This window comes from Mercenaria mercenaria, chromosome 7 (assembly GCF_021730395.1).
Source record: "Mercenaria mercenaria strain notata chromosome 7, MADL_Memer_1, whole genome shotgun sequence".
Classification (NCBI taxonomy): Eukaryota; Metazoa; Mollusca; class Bivalvia; order Venerida; family Veneridae; genus Mercenaria; species Mercenaria mercenaria.
The window spans coordinates 79,207,074-79,215,177 of record NC_069367.1 but is presented as its reverse complement, the minus strand read 5'-3'; positions in this window follow the sequence as shown (position 1 = coordinate 79,215,177).

Here is an 8,104-nt window from a genome sequence, read left to right as displayed (position 1 = left end):
TTGAGTAAGTTATGTTTTACATACATTGTTTCCATTGTTAGTTATTATACCAGCCACAAGGTTAGGAAGACGTTTCCTATATAGATAGTTGGGTAGTTGTGAGCTTAATTTGCATCTGCTTGATCTGTCACATATTCCCCTGCCATTTGTTTTATTGGTAGCCACTAAATTGAATACTAAGATTTAAACAATGGATTTTTACTGCATACGAAACACAAGTAGTTCACATCTGTTTCTTCACCACTTGAAATTAGTTCCTTTGTGATAATTGTTTCTTTAAAATAATCTAAGACAGATTGTTTTAGTGCTGTATGCCAATTTGTTTTATTTTAGCCGATGTGAAGTGGGAACATTATAAAAGTGATATTTCTTTTAAGAAGAGATGCCATTGCTTATTTAGTTCAGTGTAACCAATTTAAACAAATATAAAAATGTCATTAACAAATATATGTGAAACAGTGGTAATCAAGTGTATGCAATCATATACATGTATTTATCTTAAGCTCAGGCTGAGGTGTTGTGCACTTTTGTGTTTTGTCAGATTGCTGACTAACATAAAATCTCAGACAAGTTTGAACATCGATCATGTGTGATAAAGAACTAGATGACCAGATCAGATCCGAAAAAGTTCTTGTTCAAAATTTAAAGGCAACTAATTATACTCCGTCTTGCTGCACATATGTCTAGTGTTTTTAGTCACTTTTTGTATAAAGTTGTAAATGGGACAGGTCAGATTACATGTAAGAACTAGCTCACTGGGTTAAACCTTTTTAACCCTTTACTTTATCTGGGGACCAAACGCCGCTCTTCATGGAATTGCACGCCTCAACAGGTGCATCATTGAAGGTTCCATGTTCACCTCCGTTTAAATACATCTGCGGATGTCTCTAAATTGTTTTTTGTACTTTTAGCATGTGTAAATGTTGAGTTCTGCTCAACCCGGGGCTAGAGGGCGTGGACGGTAGCATGCATTTCCACTACCGTCCATTAACAGGCTCAATCAAACCGAGCCTGCAACATTTTCGTTTTTGTCGTGTTGAGCGACCTGTGAAGTTTCCACTTTTCTCTATTTCATGAAGCATTGTCGGAATTTTTACCATAACAACATATAGGTAAGTTGGAAACTGCGTTACAAGGGGTCAAAACCAGCTATAGGTCACTACATGTATTTTAAATCTTAGGTCATATTCTACAAAAACTTTTTATTGAAGCTGGACAGACTCATTAAGTCAGCTCTTGAATTGATCAGATCTATTGGGAACTTCTTTAGCCCAGTGTAGGCCACATTGTATGACAATTAGTCAGAATGGTTGAACATTGTAGTGTTGATATTGAAATTTTGTCATTAAGGTCAAGAACAGTCAACAATAGTAAAATCCTAACCAGGTGAAATGAGGTCAGAGATTAGGTCATTGTAGCAGTTATAAGTGGAACCTTGTACACCTTTTTATTACACCCTCTTTGCTGATTTATCACACTCTCTTTACTTAAAGTACTCTGTTGAGTGATATAGGACCATCTTGATCCTGTTGTTTTTTGTAGCATTGGATGTGTTATGGACATCACCAGATAGTGATTATCCTGATGCAAACGTTGGACCATATGCTCTTACTTGTGACAGCTTCAGTTCAAATATCCGCAGACAACCTTGTCAGATGGAGGAAGTTTTATTTCCCATACTTACGGAAATGCCTTCATATTTACCTGTAATAAATTTTGTTATTCTACCAATATGTCTTTTTAATAAATAAATAACAGAAGTTTCTTACACAGTATTGTATGACTTTGATAAAATACACCCTATAGTAGTGTGAAAAGCAGTTTATTTAAGACTGTATACTGTATTATGAACAGTACAATTATTAGCACAATTCTAATACGCCTCACGACATTTCCGGTAAAACATATAGGAAAAACCCTGTGAATTATAATACGAGAAAAAACACATCTCTGTTACAATTTCTCCCTACGTTATCAAGTTAATTGTACGATGTGATTGGTTTAAACAGTTATGATGATTGATGACATCGTTACGACGTAGCATTGTAGTAAATGTCCCCGCAAAATTTATCAGAGAATTAAGAAAATAGGAAAAGTCTTACAATCATTGTTACTTTTTCATCATACCTAGGTATTTTATTGAAAATAAATATTTTAAAATAACATAAACTTTCTGACTGTAGTTATAAATTGCAAAATGTTTGAAATTTCCATTCATGCATTGTGTCCAATCTCGTGAGGAAATTAAAACAGCCAGTGTTCCATCTGACGTTACAAGGTCAAAATATAGTTCGTCAGATCTTCAACTGTAATATGGGAAGTATTGGAGTTGTGAGAATCGAAACAATAAGTATGCTCCCGTTCTTTTTCCGTGAATAAGGTACAGGCAGTTGTTCAGATTCGAGTATTAAATCACTACTTCGCACTTGTTACTTACTACGTATCCAAACTCCTGCCTGTACTTTATTTACCCATAAAGTACAGGAGCATATGTATCGTTTTTTTAAACGACAGAAATAATTCAGTGTGAAAGAAATCAAGTGAAATATTGTTAAGTCAAAGAAGATCTGGTGAGTCATTATTTTGTGATTTTGCAGAAATGTCATACCCAATAATGTATGTTGCATTTGTATTTTGTTGGGGTTTTTTTGTTGTTGTTTTTTTTGTGTTGATTTTGGTTTGTTTGTTTGTTTTTTTTTTGTCCATAAAACTCCTTCATTAAATTATGGTAGGATAATGATTATGTTCAGTGCAAAAGGTAGATGTTTTGATCCCCATTTATGCCATACTAAAGACATACAGAATGTACTTGTATCGCCCTTCCTTGGCACTTGGTCATTAAAAGGGTAAGAGAGATTCTCTTTTCTCATACTATCACCCTAGGGTGTTTAAAGTGATAATGTAATTTTTAAAACCTACATGCAACCTTAGAGTATAACAAATTAACAAAGACAGCATCCTCATGTACAAAAGAAATTGATGACATGTATTTAATGCTTCTATCAAGTTTACTTACACAAAAGGGCTCCCAATTTCTTAACGTACAAAAGGATGATTTTTTTCTGTCCAATTACATGAAATTCATAATGAAATGATGCAGCCCAGATGAACACAAATTTTCAGATAATTGATGCTTATCTTCACATATTGAGTCAACAGTACCAGGCCGGGCCGGGTTTTATAAATAACCGACAGGGAACCAGATTAACTTGCGAGTTATCTTTCTTTATTTGATTACGCCATTTATAGCAAAGCAGTCGTTTCTTTTATCTTGGATCTGAAGATTTTAACTTCCCAAGTCCATGCGCAGCGCGGGGCATATATGGTATTGGGGTGACGTGAGACATTGACGGGGTGGGTATTGGAGGGCTGTCCCCTCCCAGGTTGTGAGAAAATCTTTTGCTAACTGCACCATTAATAACACGATTTCCTTGCATTTCTACATCTACTACAATTATAAGTTCAATGCAGAAGAGAATTAATGCCAACCACCACATCTACGGGGATACTCTTCTTCTTATAATACAGTACATGACCCCTCTGGGATATTGTCGTACAATTTGCACAGATGTTCTAAAAGGTCAAAAATAACACTAATCCAAAGGTCAAACAACATTACATAGATTTTAAAAATCTCGTTAGGAAAAATATCAAGCAAGCCCATGACAGCTACATGTTCTTAAAAAAGGGTCGCTCACAAGCTCTACAGAGCTTATGTTAATTGTTTCACAAAGCGACGGTAAATACAAATTTATCTTTACCTTTTTCCTTTACCTTTACATTATGTCCTTGAATGTCAAGATGATCCGGATAACCCCAAAACAGGTCAGAACTTCTCTCGCAAGAAACTTTTCTCCCTTGCCAAAAATGCCAAGAAAGATTCCCAAGGCATTTCTCCTCTTCTAGAAAAAGGTCAACTTCATACAGATGACAAAAAGAAAGCCAATATCCTCAATCGTCAATTCCAATCTGTATTTACCACTAGGTCACCTCTCAAATTAGGCCAGTTCTGTAAAATGAAAGTGCAGTCTCTACTCTCTATACAACTGACTACCAGTCAAAATATCCCCTAATGCCAAAGGTCACTATCGGCACAAATGGTTTTCTCTCTCCCCTTAAAATAGACAAAGCATGTGGTCCCGATGGTCTAAAGCCGATCCTTCTTAAAATCTTAGTGAACAAATCTCACCACTAGTCACTAAGCTCTTCTAAAGGTCCCTTGACACGGGCACTATCCCAGCTGAATGGTCCAAGGCCAATGTGACTCCTCTATTTAAGAAGGGCGACAAAAGCAATCCTGCAAATTACCGGCCTATTTCCCTAACTTGTATTCTTTCTAAGTTACTGGAACACATTATAGCCTCTAATATTACCAAGTATTTCCAGGTTAACAATATCCTCTATGACCTACAGCATGGGCTCATAGAGGAAAGGTCATGCGAAACTCAGTTACTCGAACTTGTAGAAGATCTATCTCGAAACTTAATTCAAGGCCATCAGACGGACTTAATCCTTCTGGACTTCTCTAAAGCATTCGACAAGGTTAACAATCTGAAACTTCTGTACAAACTTCATCAACATGGTGTGCAGAGCACCACGTTGCTATGGGTCAAGTCTTTCTTGATTGACAGGCGTCAATTCGTCCTTGTGAATGGTGAAGCATCAGATGAAGTTCCAGTAGCGTCCGGTGTCCCACAGGGCTCCGTCCTAGGCACCTTCTATTCTTACTCTACATAAATGACCTGCCTGAAAATCTTATTTCACAGGTCCGTTTATTGGCCGATGACACTGCTGTCTGTTTAACTGTATATAGTTCTGCTCAAGAAAACATCCTCCAGCAAGACTTGACAGATTATATTGAATAGGTTACAGTTATGGGAAAGTAAGTGGGACATGGAGTTTTATCCCTCAAAATGCACAGTTATGAATATAACAAGGTCAAAAAACCCTTTCAGATCAAAGTATATACTCCATGGCAACAGTTTCTGATGCAAAGTATCTTGGGGTCACTATATCCTCAGATGTAACTGGAATAAACACATCAATTTAGTCGCGTCCAAAGCTACCCGAACACTTAACTTCATTAAGCGAAATATCCCATGCAACAAGAGGGCCATGATGGCCCTATATCGCTCACCTGAGTTAAGTTGCTTGCTTGAACAAATTTCTTTGCTGAAGCTTCAAAAACAAGAAAGTAGGTCAGTAGGTCATATTCATGGTCACTGAAAGTCAGTTTTAAGATTGGTGTGCAAAACTGTGCATGTCATCCAAATTTCAAGGCTGTATCTTAAAAAACAATAAAGTAAGTCAGTAGGTCATATTCATGGTCACTGAAAGTCAGTTTTAAGATCGATGTGCAAAACTGTACATGTCATCCAATTCCACAATCGGGTGACCCCCTTATCACTTGGGGTCATCAGGTAAATATAATTAAACAGTCTAGGAAATATGATCTGATAATATTTGAAGTATTTTTCGGCGACACCGTCTAAATTCGTTTTCGTTACCTATGTCACGTGACTTCAGTTTGCAAATCAAACTACTTGATAACGCATTATAGATAATTTATCAAAATGGAAGATTTATGCAACACTCTGCCTGATTGGACGAGAGTGTCAATTTCTTTCACTCTGTTGATTGTGCTACGCTGAGTGAAATGTAGACAAAGCGTTTATCCTAAACGACGCTGTTCACAGTTTTAAAGCTAACTTTGGCTCAGTATATTTAGCAAGAATATTGATATATCTCAAAATGATAAGTAAGTTTAACAAATATGATAAAAACCTGTTCAAATACCAACATATATCAAATTTAAGAAAGAGCTGAATACGGTCTGCGTATCACATGAATAAGGGTGTGATAAGAGTCTTTTATGTAGAGAAGTGCTTTTTAAAAGATTTTCCTTGTTACAATTGTCGTCTGTATATGAAAAGGTTTCTTGCTTTTGTGACTTATTCAGATTGCATATTAAAATGAGTACTTGTTTGCTTTGATATATTTGTTATAAATTATTTAACTGATTTATTATATATGAATATTTTTCTTTAGTATGGTATGCAAATATTGAACTCAGTTGAAATCTGTTTTCTTATATATATGCTATATAATGACTGAATCTCATTACACTGAAATGAAGGTACGTTGCATACAGTTTATCTATGTGATATGACTACGGTCAAACTTTGCTTATGAAACAGAAATATTGAAATAATTGCAATTGTATGTTTTGCTTGACCTTCACTTTTTTACAGGTGTGACGTCATTGTCCAAAGATTCATGAATAGCGAATATGCATTTGTTAAAGCGGGATCAGTTGGCCTATTTTAGAAATAAATAATAGATAAAAAATCCTTTAATTGATTTTTTCTCATGTATTCTAATCAAACTTGATTTCTAGCATTTGTAGCTTTATTAGGCGCGCAGCCAACTTTGCTCAGCTGGGACATTTAACCCCTTTTAGGGGTTGCTAGAGCTAAAACTAGAAATGCCTTTATACAGCGTCTCATGAACAGCTTGGTGGATCTTTGTCATACTTGGTCTGGAGCATCATTATAAGGTCCTCTTCCAAATTTATTTATATAGGAACTTGGGCCCTATTAGGGACCACTATAGCTAAAAGTAGAAATGCCTTTCTTCGCATTAACCACTAAAATGTAATGAATTTTTATCAAACTCGATGTGTAACAATATCGTAAGGTCTCCTGCTATTTTGTTACAAATGGGGATAGGGACCAATTTAGCTAAAAATATGAACACGTTTAATGGCCTCTTCTCATGAACCGCTTCATGAATCTTCATCAAACTACTGCTGTAATTATTCGTCTAAGGATAAACGAAACAAAATTGCAACCCTACGAAACCTTTGCGAAAAATTAAAAGAGAACCATTTAAATTGTTAAAGTGCGGTGTTTAGTTTTGCAATTTGAAAAATGTTAGATGAAAGATGAATGTTAGATGAAAAATTCATAAACTTCTTTCCTTATTACAATTCGCCGACCATCATTTTTAAAGGTATTTCCTGTGCTATATAACTGATATATCAAGTGACCCCTGGGGCGGGGCCTCTTTTCACCCCAAGGGCATAATTTGAACAATCTTGTTAGAGATCAACTAGGCAATGATACCAATAAAATATCAAAGGCATCGGCCTTGAACTTTCAGACAAGAAGATTTTATAAAGTTTTTTCCCATATAAGTCTATGTAAAAAAACAAAGACAAATATCAAACAAGGAATGCCTCGTATCAAAATCGCAGCCTCCCCAAAACGGACCCTACAGCACGCAGACGTGCACACCACAAACACACACACACATATACACATACACGTGCACACACACAAAGCCAACACACGAGGACAAAACGAACAAACAAAGGAACACACACACACATACACGCGCACATACACAAAGCCTACACAAGAGGACAAAACGAACAAACAAAGGAACACAGTGGGGCACCGCCTTGGAACGGTCAGTGGCAAAAACACCACTGGGGAGTTTAAAACTTGGGACCCCAGGACAGGGCCTCTTTTCACCCCAGGGGAATAATTTGAACAATCTTGGTAGAGAACCACAAGGCAATGCTACAAACCGAATATCAAAAGCCTAGGTCTTGTGGTTTTAGACAAGAAGATTTTTAAAGTTTTTTTCCTGTACAAGTCTATATAAACTACGTGACCCCCTGGGCGGGGCCATATTTCAGCCTAGGGGGATCATTTGAACAATCTAGGTAGAGGCCCACTATATGATGCTACATACCAAATATCAAAGCCCTATGCCCTTTTGTTTGTGACAAGAAGATTTTCAAAGTTTTTCCCTATATAAGTCTATAGAAACAATGTGACCCCCAGGGCGGGGCCGTATTATATCCTAGGGGGATAATTTGAAGTCTTTGTAGTGGTCCACTAGATGATGCTACATACTAAATATCAAAGCCCTAGGCCTTATGGTTTTGGACAAGAAGATTTTCAAAGTTTTTCCCCATATAAACCATGTGACCCCAGGCGTGGGGCCATATTTGACCCTAGGGGTATAATTTGAACAATCTTGGTAGAGACCCACTAGATGATACTACATACCAATTATCAAAGCCCTAGGCCTTGTG